The sequence below is a fragment of the Bemisia tabaci genome, chromosome 1, assembly GCF_918797505.1.
Source record: "Bemisia tabaci chromosome 1, PGI_BMITA_v3".
Lineage (NCBI taxonomy): Eukaryota > Metazoa > Arthropoda > Insecta > Hemiptera > Aleyrodidae > Bemisia > Bemisia tabaci.
The window spans coordinates 47,999,785-48,019,294 of NC_092793.1; the positions used below are offsets into that span (position 1 = coordinate 47,999,785).

Below are 19,510 nucleotides of genomic sequence, written 5' to 3' on the forward strand. Positions count from 1 at the left end.
TTCCACTTTTAGAGAAAAAGAAAAAAAAAGAAAAACTTGTTTAGGGAGTGAATCCCTTTTGAGTTTCCCTTTGATAAAATAATTAAGATGTAAAATTAGGGGGGCGGGTTGCAAAATTCTCGGAACTTAAAGGGGTTCTATCAAAGATTACTAAGGACTCCAGATACCGCATTGGAATAAAAAACGGCCCCCTAGTCCCCTGCAGCTCCAGGGTAGGCAACCTATTTGAGCCGGTATTTTGTTTTTCCAATGACCTTCGAGAAACACCCAAAAAATTCCGGAAAGTTTTGCTTTGAGCGCTTGAGTCTATTACGCAGTATAGCAGCATCCTAATAATGATGGGAAAAATCATGACTCATACGGGTGATCGGAGAAATATGTCGATGTTAGGGGCGGAGCGGTCGTCTGCTAATGTGAAAGTACAGTGATTGGTGAGAATATCGCGCGCGTGACCCCTCCCCCCCCAAAAAAAAAATCTATACTTCAAATTGAAGAAGTTATTGATCTTTGATGGTTGTAAATTAATTGATGTTTTAAGTTCCAATGTATCAAATGGGAATCGATGTAAAAATGTGTGAGAATATAAAATTCGGTCGCAAAATTTTCAGCGGCGTCCGGGAATCGAACCAAGGTCCGCCGGATCACGGAGCGAGCACGCTACCTGCTATACTGCGTATATAGACTCAAGCGCTCAAAGCAAAACTTTCCGGAATTTTTTTGGGGTGTTTCTGGGGGGCATTGGAAAAAACAAAAAAATATGAGTCAAATAAATTCATCCAAAGAGTTCGCACGAATTTTTTCAGCCCGATCGGAGGCGGCAGCTTGGGAAGTTCCCTTGTTAGTTAACTATATCTTGTATGCATGCAACAAGCCCATTTAAGAGAAATTTGACAAAACGTATACGGGCGAGCTTGCAATTACGAGAGTGGTCCGAAAGTAAATATCTGATAATAAAACTAATCGCACATTGTTCATATTTGCTGGAGTATTACCGCTTGGTCCTCAGCTTTTCAAGTTTCCCGACTCTCGACATAAGCCGATTTAGCTCGGAATTGGATGAAGGCAACATCTGAATGTCCAATCCTACTAAATACCATCAGTTGTATGATCTCTTAAAATTGGCGTTGAGTTATGCGCATTTCATTCAAATTTTACGACGCAAACGGCTCGGTTGCTAAATTGCGCCGTGAGACTTACATTCTTGTTGGAAACTCGATAAAAGACGCTGGGTTTTAGCCTAGTCTGACAACCATGTTAATCAGGATGTAAAACAAGTCCAAGTACGTTCAACTGCATCAAATTTCGAGCCGATTTAGAGGCGTGTGGAAAAAAATTTGGTGCAATTTATCAGCCGGTACTTTGACCTGGATAAAATAACTCAAAAAAGGCTGCGCAAATTTTGGGACTTTAACGATCGGCTGTAAAAAAGAAAAAAAAAACAAATCTGCGAATTTGCGACCGGTCAGCCGATTTACCGAAATGAAGTGTGCGGTTGGAATTCTTTATTGCTGTCCAGTTTTTTGCATTTATTATTTTTTGACGACGGAGCCGAGTTATTCGACTAAAACCGTCAGGCACCATCGACTTTTGGCGACTTGGCACCAGTGGCGCCTCCACCGCGATCACAATTTTGGACCTTTAAATTACCAGCCAGTTATGTTGGTCTATACTACAGAGATTTGTAAAATACCCTAATGGGTCTTCCCTCTTGATATCCCCCACCCTCTCACAAATTTTCTCGTCCATTTCAACTACACACCAGTGGGGCGTGGCGTGAATTGTGATGTATCGATTGTTATGTCTTTTAAACCTATGGTAAAGAATCGATTATTAAGGTGTTCGCAGCGAACAGCCTGTTTATCGATCCTTTTCCATAGGTTTCAATGGCATAACAATCGATACATCGCAAAGCACGCCACGCCACTGCTACACACATTGCCCTCCCATTCCCACTTTGTCTCCGAATTCCAAACTTGGGAACTTTCATACTTGAAGAATGGAGGTGGGAATAGAGCTCCTTATTATTAGTATGATTAAAAGTTGAAAAAGACAGCTTCACAAAATCCCTTCTTCCTCAGTTCTCTCTTCACATGAAATATTAATACGTAATAAGGATTTAATTAAATTAGAATGTTTTTAAGAGTTCCTATAATGCAGCAGAAGTTAGAGGTTTGACTTTGACACTAGAAAAAATATAGTGAAATAAGGAAACGATTCTGTGATTTTCCTTTTTTTTACTCCTTTCTGCGGTGAATATTTTACAATTCCTAGTGGCACCACGGGCGGAGTGTTTTACTGCGGTCTTTCCTTGATTCAATAATGACTGTAGCTAGGGGCCGCAACATGGATCATGATGCCATTTTTATCTTAGCGCACTCAGCTGGGATATTTTCCCCCAAAAGATGTGCCACTAATTCATCATGGAGTCTGATGATGTAGCTCTTGGGTTTGTGTGATATCCCTAAGTATTTTTCGTGGCAAACGCTCAAGAAGTTATCTCGGGTAACTGACAGTTGGAGACAAAGAGAGAAGGAGGAGGATTAAAACTATCACGGCAAAAATGTGATTCAAAGTGAAGAGAATATTGACTATGTTGCCCTAGATTGCCAAAACCACTGATTCCTTGGACCATGCGATACACATCCCTAAATACCGTTCGATGTGACAACAATGGGAGGATTAGGCAGCTGTCAAAGAAATTACAGAAAAAACCAGCAAGGCGTGTAGAGGAATAATAAAATAAAACAGGTTGAAAAGAAATGAAAGAAAACTGGAGAGAAATGACTCCCTGGTTTTATAGGTTCAATTGGCCGTTTTTGGCATTATCCAATTGTCGTTGAGTCAAGGAACTCTGCTCATGTGGTCCGTTCAAATATATTTATTTAACAAGCTCCAAATTTTATGTCAGGCAGCCTGATTTCCAGAGAATATGAGTTCAACGTGCTCTCCAATCGAGCCCCTCCTCTGAACACTGAAATTCCTCCATTTAAACCTATGCTAAATAATCGATTCTTCTCGGATCACTTGGCCCCTTCAAGAATCGATACATTTCCATAGGTTTAAATGGAGAAAACCCAAATTGCTGGATCCGCCAATATGCCGCTCTTCCAACGAAAAGTAATTTCCCATAAAAATTTTAAGCCATTGGAAGCAATAAGAATCAAGCGAAATTTGACGTTCTAAATACCTGGGTATTAATCATTTTATCTTAAATTTTGAGTAGTTTAATTTACTTCTAAAATCTCAATTCATGCATTCACCTTAAATTCATTCTAAAACTTACGCAAACAGACAAGGCCTTGATAATATGTATGTCTGTTATGATTCGTGCCACCAAATGAACTAAATTTTGGGATTAAGAACTATTTCTGGCGAGTCTATAAAGACACCTACCTGCATGAAACGGCATAGACAATGTATTGTTAAGGCGCCTTTAAATAAATTAATTCAATCAACTAGCCAACCGTGAACGTTGATTCTAAAACGAGCCGAAAATGGTATAGTTTGTTCTTTCAAATGGACTACATTTTGCAATTTGGAACAATAAATTCTAGCCCGGTTTAAAAACAACGTATGTGCCATTAGTTTCCCTATGCACATAAGTGCTTTTCCAGAAGAGCTAGAATGTATAGTTCCAAATTGGAGTCCAAATAACGCTGGAGACTTCAACGCTGAGATAAGAAGATAGTGCGCTGCGCAGTTGTGTTATGTAACCCGGCATTTTTCCTATACGTATATTTCGTGAAATATCCGGTATTGGACAGCTTGATGAATTTTGTAAATGACAGTTTTATAATTTTTTCTCGAAAGTAATTAAAAAAAATGAAAAAAGAGGAGGAATACGTTTATACGTAATTGAAAATTTGAATCTCAGTACATAATTTGAATGATGGTGCCTCATCTTTCAGGATTTTTGTTTATTCACCCGCTCAGACTTTTACGATATCCAATTGGACGTATTTATGCTAAAAGAATATATGTGCATAAGGATTGGGTTTGAAATAGTTCCATTTAGCATAAATAGTCCAATTCTTAAGTATAAAAATAGCAGAACTTGAATTTGTGAATAGTAGTTTGACCGAAGCAAAAATGTGTCAAATTGTCGGAACATTCAATGTTGACTCTGTAGCATATGATTGATACCCTTTTCTCAGAAGAATTACTGGTCTAAATTAAAACGGACCTGAATTTGAACTAAATTTTTTTTTGTGGAAATATACAATACAGTCAAATTTTAAGAGTTAAATTGGACGTATGCTTGCAAGAGACTGCGAGCAGTCCGAAAATAATACTATAAAATTGTTCACAATGGAATCTTCAACTGGCATATATTACGGTAACTATAAGGCTTTATTACAATTTCCTTGAGAGAAGATTGATAAACCAAAATTAAATCTTGACAAGGAGTTTACCTGGCGTCCGACTCTAAAAATCATGACCTTTGAAAATAATGTTATCGCCAATATTTCCTCGGTTAGATTTAAACTGTTGGTCATAAGCTTGTGTGATGTTACGTAGTTTTTAGAGGCCCATTAAATTTTTTATTACGATTGACCTGCCTCGTAACTCAAATGTGATGCAAATTTGGTTGGAATATATGGCGTTTTGTGTTTCCTTTTTACTTTTTTTTACAAACAAACAATTTGGCCAAGATATAATCTAGGTTGTAAATGAATTAGTGATTAGTCATAATAATAGTCTGCTTTATCACACATTTCACTTAATTTTTTACTAATTATCGAAGCAGCTCAATAATTTAAAGAGACTTACAAATCGTCTCAATTCATCGGAAAGGAACTCTGCATGTTATAATCCGTTCGTTTAATGGTCTGTCTTATAATCAGATACGCGCGGAAGGTAAATGCCTGGCCTTCTTAAAATCTATCAAAAATTCAAAGTAGTAATATCAATAAATAATTTCGTTGGAATAGATATGGTGCTTTTTCAACATTCTGGATTACGTTCGATTTTCAAAAGTTACATAATTTACATGATTGATATGCGCTTCTTGTATTCAATAATTCCTAGCAAAATAATATTGTTTTGTCAATATTAGATTATGAAACGTAGCGGCGGAGCTCATATTGCATTTGTTTTGTAAGTCTGAAAGAAAACAACAGGATGATGACGAGAACATAAGTACATTTATGCAATAAAATAAGAACGCATAATATTGCCTTACGAAGGAAGAATGCCGTAAGCAAATTTGAATGTTGCCAAATTCCTCTCAATAAACAATTATATTTATTTATTTATTTTTTTCATTTTAAGAAGTTATAAATATTTTACCATCACATTTACGGATACTATATTGGTCCAAGGTTTCGCGTACAATATTCGGAATACTGCACTTGTCACCGGAAGACACAAACAAAATCTCGCATTTTCTTCTGCACAGCGTTGCGTTACCCCCAAAAATAGGGTGGCACTTTAAGTGTGTAGATTTGCGGTAATAAGCACCATATCAGCATTACGTCACAGAAAATTCTTATGCGCATCGATCGATTCTCAGTGGTAAAAATGAAAGAGGTTATACCACAGCTATTATTTGGATTCTATTCGATGTAACTATGAAAATTCCCATTGAAGCGCCATGTCGTCACCACTATAATCGCGTCTATATGGGTGGAGATGAGAGATAACAAACGAGAAAGCAGCACGTAATGCTGTAACGCTCCAATGACAGTGGCAAGAATTTTCCGAGGGAATTTTCCTCTTCTTCTTTTTTTCTTTTATAAATGTTCTATTCTCATTGAAGGGTCTTGCTCGCTAATAGCTGCAAGTTATTCTGGTCTGGAGATTACCACTTTTAAGTGACTAGGTTGGTTTTAGTCCCTTGCGTGGATACGCTTGGAGAAAAAAATGAAAAAAAAAGCGCGATTGGAGGCTGTCGTAAAGTATCAAAAATATTGAGTCCAAGCTGTGATCATCTAGCATAAAACAAGGAATGCAGTTGATGAGCAATCTCGTGCAGACGGAGGTCGAGCGCATAAAGAGGATAAAAGGCTGTTAACTGGAATGCTAAAAGGAACTATGTGCATCGGGTTTACGTGCTACATAGTTCCTTTTAGCATAAACTCGTCCAACTGGGTCTCAGTTCGGTGCATTTTCAATCGATGACTGTATGTATGTGCCTGCGCCTCATACTCAGACTCAAGGCAAACGTGTATGTCCATCCGTTCAATTTCGAGCATGGGTGGCATCGATGGAGTCCTCGTCTAGGTGCCTTTTAGACTTTGCTCTGACGCAACACAGTGGAGCGAGTCCATTTGAGAGGTTGGACATGAAATGTTTGACTAAAACAGAAAATTCTGATGTTCATTGCGTCACATTTTAAGTTTTAAGGGGTGTTTCGAGAAGGAAATTTCACCAGAAAACCAATGGAACCACTTTTGGAACCTCAAAGTTGTATATAAATGGAGTTATGTGCGTTTAAAGTATCCACATTTTGTCCGACCTCTCCTATTGGCTCGCTCCACTGTGCGCCAGATGGTTGTATGCAATGTAATGAAGTAGGGTTCGGTATACTTGAGGCGACAGAGAAACATAAATAATTGATCTCCTAGATTGAATGGATCGTGTATGGTCATTAGAATCTTCTTCATTCTGTGGTAAAAAGTATTCTGGAATTTATAAAAAAAAAGTTTCGTTTTTTCTTCTTTCAATTTTTTTTTTTTTTTTTTCATGAACGGGTATTTATTTTTAAACGACTGCAATTTCCAATACATTTGCGTGGTTTAAAAGTACCAGATTATTAATTTAAATAATACTTTTTCAAGCAAATGTTACATTTTTATCATCAAACTAAATGCTGTAATCTACGATTTCATAATACTTTCATTCACTCAGTTTCCCAAAAACTGAATAATTATTCTAGAGTGAAGTCAGGCGGTTTTTTTCTTCCTCTTTCTCAGATGTTCCACCCTGAATCACTCATGATCAGTGGCATTCTTATTGCATCTCTCTGTATGCTGTAGCAAATTCTTACATCGTCTTGTGTTGTTTAATCTAATGTGAACTTTCATCATTAAAGCAATCTTTTAAATTTTATCACTTCCATTCATATTATCTCACCAAATAAACGAGGAATAAAAATCAAGAAGTTATACGGCGTTTTTGCTGGGACATCGGACCATCGAGACACGGTTGTATATACGAAAACATACCGCAAGCAACACTAGCGAGCAGAAAACCGTGCGCAACAGAATACTGTAAAACGAAAAGAAATTTTATCAAACAAGTGAATAAATAAGAGAAAATAAAATAAAAAAGGGCTTATGCTGCCAAGTTCTCTGCCGGAATTCGTTCTGATGTCACGCGCCTGGCGCCGCCCCACACTGCCGTGCTAGGGAAGAACACCGTATGAACATTCGAGAGATGCCAAATTTCCCTCGATAAAATCCTTAATTTTCGGAAAGTTATGAATATTTTTCCTTTGACTTTTCAGAATCTTTAGGTAAAATTGCAAACTTAATCATCTGAAAAATCGGGAGGAAAATATTTATGAATTTACCAGGTAATTCGCGTTTTATCGAAGGAAATTTGGCAACGCCTGAGGGTTTGTACGGCGTTTTTCCTTAGTGCGGCAGCACAGTCGCACCGCGCGCGGATAGACAATATCATTGAGGGCTACATTGCGTATCAATTATGATACGCACTGGCGTATATTTTTAGCCGTCGAGTATTATATAAATTTCTGGCAGGGGATGTCCTCATCGCAAGAGTAATATCTCGCCTCGCGGCTATTTATAAAAGTAAACGCCGGGCGGGTAATAGACGCCCGAATTGAAAGACGAGAAAAAGAGAATTAATATAATCCGCGTCTTAGCGGCTATTAAACTAGTCGAGAAAGAAAATAAAAATAACAATCTAAAGCTGAGGCACCCGGTGGACACTTTCACCCCGCGCGCACCCCCCCCCCCCTCCTCCCCCGGAGGGACGGATCATATCACATCAACTCAGAGATCGTCAAGACGAAAATATACCCCCCTCACTTACACAAATATAAGTTTGATCGCGCGCTTCTGTCGCGCGTTCGGTACTGCGTTGACTGCGTACAAGGTTTGGACTCCGAGCGGAGCTTAGTATCCCTACCGGGTGCTCAAAAAAAAAAAAAAAAAAAAAAAAAAAAAAAAATGATATAATAAAAAAATATATATTTGAATCACAGTAATGGAGGAAAGTTTGGATCAGTCATTGATTTCATAAAGAAACTTGACTCCATCTCAGCAATGCCGGAATATTGAGAGAAAGCTTCGCGTTGGCCCCGTTAATTTCAGCGTACATCGTGAATTTTCGGAACATAATTTTTCAAGACCAACGCCCCCAAATTCCTCGCTGTTTGGAGAAACGACCCTTTGCTTGTTACCGAATTTAAAATAACGCAAGTGATTTTTTTGACATTTTATTCCGCAATATTGATTGTTTTTTTGCACTTTGCATATAAATTGTTGTGAGGTCCAGTGACAGTTGTTTCTTTTTTCTTCGTGGGAAAGATCAAATTTGAACGATATTAACCCGAGTCAGTCTACCTCTCATTCACATCTAATCTTCTTATTTTATTTTTATTCAACAGACAACTCAAAAAATCTAACTCCATAAACATTTTCCTAATTTTTAAGTAAGATTTTACGAATATACTTACGAAACCCGACAGACTTTTGCTCGGTTTTCTGTTAAAATAATAAAACAAAATAGGACATTACGCAATGTAGGCTGATGTAGCTAGCTCTTTGAATCCGTCCATTTGTGCGTAAGTTTACAACGACGTAGATACGGCATTTTTTTTCTGGAATTAGATCATCAATATAAAATTGATTTTTTGATATATTTTTCCTCGTCAGGGAGAGTCACTGGCTTTCGGATCAACCTGTGCACGCACAAGAGAACGCACGCGGACAACTTATTTATCGGCTCATCAGCCCTGTTTGAGACCATCAACAATGTCATCACCGTTTTCCTCACTTTTTTTCGGAGCCGTTGAGCACCACTGGGGGCTCAGAATTGTTGCGTCTACCCTGCGCCTACGCAGTATCTCTCTAAATAGCTGAGCCACGCCGTGGTACAGCGGATGGAGTGCGTGAGATATGATCCAGGAAAAGACGAGAACGTATTCAGGTTAAAAGGAACTATGTACAAATAAATTAAACTTAAAATAACTATGTATAAGTCGAGGGTAAATAGTTAAATCAGGCGTTTTGTCAAATGCCTGGGCAAAATGTCAAATATTCTTTCTTAGATTGAAATTTTGATTATTTTCCTAATTTTAGAAAAAATAATTCGTTGCTCCTCTAAAGAAGATAATTCTCTGTAAAAATATGCGGCATACAGTAGTATTTTAAACGATTTTTAGTTCCTGAACGCACATTTATCTTGAAATTTTCAGCACCCCATAAAACATAGAATTTTTGAAATTTTAGCATTTAAATATACGAGAAGCATTTAAGAAGGAAGGAAAAAGGAGAGTTTGCGGATTTGAAGTATTATTCTTCCCAAAATATTGGAAACCCGTGAACTCCCCGCCATAAATTTACAAAATTCCGTAAACTGTCAAAAATTGACTATCGGCCTAGGCATTTGATAAAATGCCTGATTTGACCTGATAAATTGCCCTCTACATATATAAAGTTTGCGTGTTTCACAGTTCATCTTAGATGGAGATAAATACTTCGGTTATACGAACCGAACAGGTGAGATGGAGCTTTTCTATTGAGAGAACTGAGTCTTCAGGTGACCGAACCAACAGCTAAATCTCACAGAAATTGATTCCAGTTCGGTGAACTGAAAGTTCAGAATATCATTCTGAAGTTCATCATGCTGGAACAGATCTCAATTTTACATAATTACAGTTAATTTATTTCCAAAAGGGGGTAAACGGCTAACTCGGAATAATTTCCAAATTTCGTTTTCTTGGGCGAAAGTGATTTTTAGGTGCAAGTTTGTTTTTTAAAATGTTTCTCTCAAACAATGAAATTTGTTCCCCATTTTCCCAATTGCTAGACCGTAGAGGAGCAGGTATAGAAAGAGAGAGAAAAGAAAGAAAAAAACAGCCCATAAAACCCAAAACCCTGAACGAAAAATCGCAAGGAACAACAAATCGAATCGATACTCTTGACAGGCAGTTTGTAAAATTAGAGAAAAAAAGAAGCCAAAAAGAAAAGCAAACATAAGTCTCTTCCGGTTGATATTTTGGAAAAAAAGGGGAAAAAATGCGTTCTGAATTTCTGTTTTTTTATGAGAATAGCGCGGATTTTATAAAAAAAAAATCTAGCAGCAGTGATGAGACTAACCCGTACCTTTCTGTGAATATTTCTCAACACATCCTCGTAATATCGTCCTCTAATAATCGTGGAGCAACTTAGTGTACGAAACTTCAACAAGGGTCATTCATTTGGCTGAACGATTTCTCAATCGAACTCCTGGTCCTAAGCCTCCAGCCCAAAAAACCGATCCAAGATCTAGTTTCACGATCATGACCAGGTCTTCGCCCTCTCTACCCCAGTGTTGTCTTGTCTCAATGAATGTAGGTCCGATTTTTTTAAAGAAGCCTCCAGTCCTGACTTTTTTTTGTGTTTATGCTAATACTGAGCACGTGATACTCTTTTTAATGAAAACGAATATTCTTTTTAGTTCAAACAATCACATCTGTGTCTGTGTTATAGAGGGAAAATGTGCTTAGCCTTTCAATAATCTCAAATTCAGTAGATAGTTGAGCATTTGACTTTTGTATTCATCTGCTCGTCATTTACGTGCAACTGGTGCTTTTATTTTCAATCGTGGACCTCCAGTGGCGTGGCGTGAACAATCGATTACTTCCCCATCGAAAGCTATAGTAAAGAATCGATGATCAAGGTGTTCGTTACAAACACCCTGTCTACCGATTCTTTTCCATAGGCTCAAATGGCAGATCAATCGATGTATCGCAAAGCACGCCACGCCACTGTGAACCTCTTTATGGGATCAATTATGTTTCGATGTTCCTCGATATTCGAATTCGTGAAATATACCGCAGATGAATATGCTTCTCTTTTTTTTTCACCATCCTGTACAAACTTCTGTTAGAAATCATAGAGTGGCATCCGGAGTGAATTTTACTCCAAGGCCGATTTTAACCAGACAATTTAGCGATGTGAATAAGGAGTATATTCCACTATGCTCAGGTTCTCTGGGGGTAAAATAGGCTCCAGAATGAAATACTCCGTATATTTCTTTCGGATATTTCTGAGTGCTCTGGGAGAAAATTATACTTTTTTCCCTCATTTATTTTTCGTCCTTATGTCTATAGGTAAATCAAAATCGTGTACAATCATGTATTTACCTATAATGGGTCACTAAACCTTGTTTATTTTATTGAATATTCTGAAAGTACAATGTGAGTAGATAACGTGGTGATTTTTCCGCATTTTTACGGAGCCGAAATCGCGGAGAAAACCGCTTTTGAAAAATCTAAAAACTGCAAGACATTTCAAACGCACCCGGATGGCGGGAAACTGACGGTGTTGACGCACTGCGGTAGTCATATCGCAATCTTCTCTCACTTTCCTCTGATGTTTGTTAAAATAAAACGTGTTTCAATGTGGAATTGTTGCTCGTTTATTACAGCTAACATATGAATGAGATTCAAGTCTTGCATTCAAAAGATATAATTTCGACTTTAGTATTGTTTTCATATACGAAGAGTAGATAGACATTTGACGGAAGTCGTGGAAACCCGTGCCCGCTTCTGATTGGTGCCGGATGACATCATTCGGCGCGGCGCGAAACCGGGGCGTTTTAAATTTGCGTATAAGTTGAGCGATTTGAACTGCGCATTTCTCGGTTATTGAGTTACTTGTTCGCGTTTTTAATGTGCGCATCGTGTTCTACGCGTCATTTTCCTTCTGAAAACTATATTTGCAAGTCAAAATTCGTTCACGGTTTAGTGACCCATTTCGGCATATGAGCACGAATTTGGTCATTGGTCCTCAGTGGCGTGGCGTGCTTTGCGATGTATAGATTGATCGACAATTTTAACCTATGGAAAAGTATCGATAAACAGGGTGTTCGCAGCGAACACCTTATTAATCGATTATTGACCACAGCTTCAAATGGGGAAATATCGACAGATCACAAAGCACGCCACCTCGGTTTTTAGGCGCAGGTGGAGCGCGCGGGTCATCAGCGGTAAGCTGTGTGTAGCTGACACCAAACAAACAGTGTAAGTTGTCGGATTGCATGAAAAATGGACGGCATTTTGCGATTAGGAACTAAAATTTCTGGTTCAGTTGAGGAACGAAGTATGCACCATTAATTACCCTTTGCACTTAAGCGTTTTATGTTGATGATTCAAAAATTGTAGTTCTTGATTGCAAAATGTAGTCAAAGAGGTACCAAAGAGTATTCTGAAGGAACCATTTCGAAGCAGCAGCGTGAGTAATGATGCGATAAGGTTTGCATTTCAAAAAATGGAATCATTTTATTTTCTCCTCAAATTATCTTGGGTACATAATGGTAAATTATCATAAAACGACCAAATTTTCACATATTAATTGCATACTATTATTCCAGAAAATTATTTTTACGTAGGGCAAAACAAAATTTTTGTTTCTTTCATATGTATATAATTTTTGCGAGACCCAGTCCCCCCCCTCCTTTTAAAGCCTTAGATCTAAACTGTGCATATTGTTTTAAACCTTCAGAATTGCTATGCTAAATTCTAAAAAAGAAGCAAAATTCTACGCATCGGTTTTCAGGAAATTATCCACACCGCTAGTTTACATATCTTTCCTTTCCCCCTATTCATTGATCGGAAGCAAAGGACGTCACATTTTTGCTTACGTGGACGACAATGTACTGTCAATTTACAATTGGAAAAACTAATTTTGTTAAAATCTTTAAGTCCAAAATGTTTTATAAATATAAGCAATTATAATAAAAATGTGGGTTTATTATGAGCTTTGAAAAAAAACCCTAAAATAAAAGATGTATAAAATATTTAAATATCCTCATATTTCTAACCCGGATTATAAATTAACCGCAGAAAATAAAAGGAACTTGTAAAGAAACATTCTAACGCAATAAAATTATTCTCAGAAATTAAGAAATAGAAGAAAAATACATGTATTCATGAGCTTTTCACTCTGTATTGTGCCCATACTGAGTTCTCTTGCTCTCCGAAATGAAAATCGTGCTGCGAAACTGCTCCACAGGCTATGTGATAATATCTACATCTCTGTCTCATCCGTCTTATAAAAGATTCTGAAACGGCAACGTCTGAGCGGGACTCGCCGGCCAAGTTCGGGGCTATTGTTTTTCGTTAGGTGTGCGCGCGTATGAAATGTTTTAAGGCCCGATTCACGGATTCTTAAAACGATTTTGATGTTAATTTGGAATTACCGTTGCGATGAGCTACGTGCGCCCCCCGCCCCACCCCCCGCCCCTGAGCCCCCTCCGATTCTTGGCACTTGGCTATTGTTCGGGGTTCAATTGAAACCTTCGACCGGTTTTTGAATGAAGCGCTTTCCGCTGAGAAACTCCGGCGTACATCTTGAACATTGAACCAACAATTTGTAGGCTCCGTTTTCTCCATTACGTAACTCTGAGGCAGGCTCAGAGAGATTTTCTTTCTTCAAACGGCTAAAGCAGATTTTAGGTGTTTACTAGATTATTATGTGATTACACGGAGAAAAAAACCTCGTGCGTGGGACCCGAAGTTTAGGTCATATGGATCTCTGAAGTTTTCGGAATTGAGCATCTAAACACTTTAGGTCTAGCTGCCGAGGTTCGGATCACACATCTGAAACTCCAGTTCTTACATCTGAAGTACTTCAGATGTGAGAACCGAAGTTTTTTGGATGTGAGAACCGAAGTTGTTCGGATGTGAAAACCGAAGTACTTCAGATGTAAGAACTGAAGTTTCAGATGTGTGATCCAAACCTCAGCAGCTGGACCTAAAGTGTTCAGATGCTCAATCCGAAAACTTCAGAGATCCATTTGACCTAAACTTCGGGTCCCACGCACGAAGTTTTTTTCTCCGTGTACGGGATTATTTTAGCGGTACCGTTTGGCATCCAGAAAATCATGTATTTGGTTATGTTAACGAGATGCGGAGGGCCTTGTCAGAAAGTTGGGATTGGCTACCAGTTTTACTGTAGATCATGTAATATGTGACCAGGGATCCTGTAACCACAAATATTCTGTAAAGGTCCATTGAAGAAAACATTGCATTGAAGTTCATTCGAAATACCTTTGTTCTCAATTTTCGTCGTAAAAATATTTTCCCTCACCTACTTTTTCCATCAGATTCCAGTCTCATGATAGTGCGACTAATCTATCAGAAAATTAATTTTCCTTGAGCTTACTGATAAGACTATGTCATCAAACTTACCTGACATCCCGCAATACACTCAGCGTTCAAAATTGCGTAGAATTTTCCTCGCGACGAGACAATGGTCGACCCGGGGGCATAATTGCGATAAACAGGCCAAATTGATTTTTAATGGTAGGCACGGATAATCTGAATCATTGAACGAATGAATTAATTACTCCGGGTTGACGTTTTTAAAAATTCCATAAAATTTGATAAGTTTGCGATAAAGGAATTGTTAATAGACTTAGCTTCGATGAGCCTCTTAATAATGGATGATATGGAGAAAACTGAAACAATCACCAATGATTGAATTAAGCGGAAACTTCGTTGAAGTGGGCTAACACGAAAAGCTCTGTGTTTTTTACCATAAAAGCCATACGTACATCTAGTAAAGTAATTTTTGGTCTCCACTGAACATTTTTGGAATATATATGTATGAACAGCGTTTATCGAAATATGCTCATTGAAATGTTGCTGCGGAGTTGTTCAATTTCCTGAATTTCTAAAAAAAGGGGATAATGACTAGTCGAAGGTTTGAGTGTCTCTCCACTGAATAAATATTTATTTGGAAAAAAATTCTTTTGAAGTCATAATAAAGTTTGCACCACAGTTTTTGCAGCGTGCGAGGCTATATAAATTGTAACTTGCATCCCTCTAGGTTTCGTCGAGTTTTCTTGTTCCATAAGTTTTTAATTAAAGTCATTATTTTCCCAGTTAAACTCTTGGAATCCATGTGAAATTCTTCTCCGCGCCTAAAGAAAAATAAATCCTTCATCATATTCACACTAGTTGCCGCTGAACCTGAAGTTTTAAAACACTACTTGAAACTTTCTTGACTGGAAATTTTTTATGGATTTTTATGGTTTATTTGTTTAGTGTTTTTGCGGTTTTCGAGTCCTCTTTGAGTCTCGCTGACTTATCAAATGAACACACAAGGCATGAATAGTCACAAAATTTTTGAAGACTTTCATTGCTTGATAGCTTTTCAAGGGAAAATTTGGACTACATTTTGCAAATTTGAACTGTCATTTCTAGCTCAACTTAGAGCAACTTATGTATCATTAGTTCCCCTATGCGCATAAGTGTTTTTACGGAATAGCTGGAGATCATAGTTCATAATTGCAAAATGTAATCCAGTTAAACTCCAACCAAGAGCGGAGAAAGTAATCAGAGGTGTCGATTTCTTTCAAAGGATTCACTCTTATTTACGTTGACACAATCCGTTTTGTGGGATACCTTAAACATGATCGATTGAGGGCTCGAGATATATGATTGAGTGAAGCTCAACAGAAGAATCTTCTAACTCGAATTGCCAATCAATCGAATCGCTTCACGGTGAGCAATCGAGATGTGTGATCAAGCGATTGCTCGATTTAATAATAATTAATCGTGGCAACTAAAAAATCTAAGTTGAATTTCTGTTCTGTTCTTAACGTCGGTGTGACTCCATGGAACTTAGAATCGATTGCTAACTCCAAACAAAATCGATCCATCTTCGAATTTGTAACAGTTTTAGCGCTGTGATATACTCTGAATCGAGTCGAATGATCCAATAATCTTCGAGTGCATTTGTTCAGTGGCGTGGCGTAAATTGCGATATATCGATTGTTATGCCATTTAAACCTGTGGTAAAGAATCTATTATTAAGGTGTTCGCTGCGAACACCCTGTTCATCGATCCTTTTCCATAGGTTTAAATTGCATAACAATCGATATATCGCAAAGCACGTCACGCCACTCTATTTGATAGAGATTAAAATCATATTGCAACACTAAATCCGCACTCGAATCGTATCGAATCGGCTCAATCGATATGTCATGTATCTCTTAATGAAAAGGAAAGCTATACAGTACGCTATACCTCCATAGGAAAGTTCGCTGGGGAATGCGAATGTGTTATGTGCGATTGAGAAGTGGTATCCCCTCTCTTCAAACCTGAACGCCAAGAGAGGGAAAGTTGTTCCTATTATATTCATATTAAACTTTTTTAGTTTTTAGAAGTGACAATTAAAGTTTTTGAATTGCTGCATCGTGATAGTGTGATTAGCATCGGTACAAATTTTGATGAAACAGCAAAGAGCAAAAACTGTGAACTTCGAAGCGAAAAAGGTAAATGTAGGCTTTTCATCTATTTGATCCTTTTTTCACTTTTTAGTAATCAAAATGTATCGGTACATTACGCATCAAGCTTATTGACACAGTGAAATTCTCAAACCACGAATCTCGTTTGCAGTGTTATAAAGTCTCTGCGCCTGTTTTATTTTTTTGAAAGAGAACCGATCGAAATTATTCCTTGATTTTGTGCAGAATTTACTTTGTACAGAGAGGGAAAATCATGGAAATTTTTAGGAATCGACGTTGAGAAGTTCTCCATTTAAAAAATGAAGTATGACATCATCCCTAAGACCTTATATTGTCAGAAATGCAATAACTTCAAATCTGGTACGTATGACACGGAAATTAAGTATCAATATAGTTATAGCGATCAAGGTAGGGTTAATGTCGAAAACGAAATGACTGAGTATACGTATTTTTGACTCGCATGTTTGGATGGAATAATAATTCGGTATGTGGTTTTGAAACAAAGAATAGCTCTTAAACAACATTCTTTTTTCATAGATTTCTCGGAGCCCACGCATGGACCAGTCATGAACATGCACTCACCTTGAAACAACTTGCGTTGAATCAGCAAAAAAGAAACTTAAACGATCTTATTTTCAAATATTTAGTCATGACAAGCATAGCACACCAACGAAGCCGCAGGCTAATCACGTAGAAGATCATTTCAAGTTCAGATTTCCGCCGAGTGTCAAAATTATGAACAGCGATCTAATAGTTTCAGCTACAAAGTTGATTAGTTTCCGTCCTACACATGGAGCTGCCAACTTGCCTCAATTATTGGTTACATAATTTTTGGAATGAAAAAAGAAAGATTTATGGGATACTCACGCTTACTGGATCTTATTCATGTTTCAAAATTGTCTCAAAAGGCACATATCTATCTTAATTCTCAATCGAGAGGCTTGGAGGACAAGGCGCATAAAAAGTGCTACAAAATCTTCGGAATTTTCAAATTGTGGCAGATGATTAGAGATTGCTGATTTGTTGCTGCTATTTTGAGACCCAAAAACGTAACTGCATGGCTCCAACCAATTTAGACCGTATGTTTAGACCACAATTTTCGACGTAGGTCTATCCTTGCACTTTAAATTTTAATGGTGTAACTTCCGGTTTGACCTTGTTAATGAGCAAAGAAGCAAATGGTAAAACTCTTATAAAATAAAGTCAGGATCATTTAATTTTTTACAAAAATATATAATTTTGCGAAAGAGAGTGATGAGCTTCCCTTTTAAATCCCCCCCCCCCCCAAAAATTGATTTTTGCCTAGTTTTTCCTACCTCTTTGGATGTTGGTTGGAAAGCACTATTTTTTGGCACTATTTTTTCAGTTTTGTCAAAAGGTGCCATTGTGCCCTTATGAACCAATGCCTCAATTTATGGATTACTTTTCTGCTACGAGACTGCGGATTCAAAAAGAAAAACGTGAAATGAATTTGGAGGCTCATCACCCGCTCTGCCATGCTAAGGAAAAACGCCGTATGAGCCTTCAGGTGGTGCCAAATTTCCTAAAATAAAACACGAATTTCCTGGTAAACTCATGTATATTTTCCCTCCAATTTTTCATATAATTTTGCTCGCAATTCCCCCTAGAGTCCCTGAAAATTTCGATGAAAAATATACATAACTTTCCTCAAAAATAAACATTTTATCGAAGGAAATTTGGCAACTCTCGAATGTTCATACGGCGTTTTTCCTTAGCACGGTAGCGCTGATAAGCTCTGTCAAAGAGTGTGCGAACATATGACGCATCGTGTAAAATGCACGGATCTAAAATCCCAAGGAAGAGTCTAACGTCACATGTTCCCGCTCAAAGCTTAAAGACAAGATAGACAAGTCCAAATCTCCCGCAAGAATAAATCTCGAATGTCAACTACGCACGTATCAACTAGAACTACTCACGCATAAATAAATAATTAATGGCCCGGCCGGAGAGCGTGGTTGCGATTCATCGAATCCATCCCATTGAATTTAGGCTCAATCCGTAAATTTTTACCAACGATACGACAAGTTGGCTCTGAAACAAAGCGATGCTGCCCGTGGATAGAGGCGAAATCTGGCAGTTTGGCCCGTAGGAATGAAGCCGAAATTATATCTATTATTTCGACCCGCACAACTACAAGGCCGCCCCGATATTTATTTCACCTATCCATTTTTATTCTAATCCGTAATCGCTGTGTCCAAAATTCTATGTTCTCTCGCAACGCTGCCATGTGAGCGAATCGGGTAGAGTGAGTCTTTTAGTCTTTCTTTTGAGAGAAAAAAATGAGACGCTAAAATATCGATGAAATTTGAACTCAAATTTAGTACACTTGTGGAGGTCTGTGTTATAAAATACGGAACAAATTATGTTCGACATCTTATAGTGTAAGAAAGTTCCCACCTGTCGTCCACGTGATAGTCAAATGGTAGTGTGTGAGGGGGTGCGTGAATGCATTTCGCATGTCCTTACCTGTTTTTTTTTTTTTGGTTTAAATTATTTTATTGTCAAAAATGACGTACAAGTACTATACAATATGTGTGTGTCTTACATCTAATGAATAATAGTTATAAAAACTTACAGAGATTTGTTCTAAGTCCTTACTTGATATAAATTTAGGATATGGTTGAGATTTGACTCGCGGTTTTAGAAATATATTGCTTTTAAATCGGATCCATTGAGGGCTATGTCCGTATTTTCAGCGTTACGTGGAATTTTATCATAAAAAATAACCTTTTTCAAGAAAAAAATGTAATAATCATTTTAATGAAAATTTGGAGTATAATTCACTCTCCAGTCTTGTATAATATAAAAAGTGTTTTAAAATACTGATAAGTTTGACAGCGTGGCCTTAAAAGGGCCGAAAACAGCGTATAGACAACTTGACAAAACACGCAAAGTCATTTTGGAGGTATTTAATTAAAGTCTTACGCTGGGAGGAGCCTACTTTTGAACGGGTGGAGCTAGCCGCTCGCAGTTTCCCACTGAGAGAAAGAGAAAAAGTGCCACAGGTAACCATTAAATATTTTATTAACATCCGAATCTACATACGAAATCGATTTATTTT

General features: G+C 37.7%; 1 protein-coding gene and 1 long non-coding RNA gene across 5 annotated transcripts in view; one reads left to right on the plus strand and one right to left on the minus strand.

Moving 5' to 3' along the window:
- Ca-beta (Calcium channel protein beta subunit) overlaps positions 1 to 19,510 on the plus strand; it is a 328,761-nt gene that overhangs the window by 129,907 nt on the left and 179,344 nt on the right. The window lies entirely within an intron of this gene.
- Positions 4,212 to 19,510, minus strand: part of LOC109038883 (uncharacterized) — a 31,450-nt gene continuing 16,151 nt past the window's right edge. Inside the window, exons 3-6 of one of the 3 annotated variants that reach the window (XR_011900189.1) lie at positions 14,366 to 14,494; positions 9,683 to 9,816; positions 7,075 to 7,209; positions 4,212 to 5,103 (exon numbers count right to left, since the gene is read on the minus strand). This is a non-coding gene — a long non-coding RNA (uncharacterized lncRNA). Of the gene's footprint in view, positions 5,104 to 6,675; positions 7,210 to 9,682; positions 9,828 to 14,365; positions 14,495 to 19,510 lie in introns of those variants that run through there. The other 2 variants (XR_011900190.1, XR_011900188.1) reach the window with 2 other exon arrangements.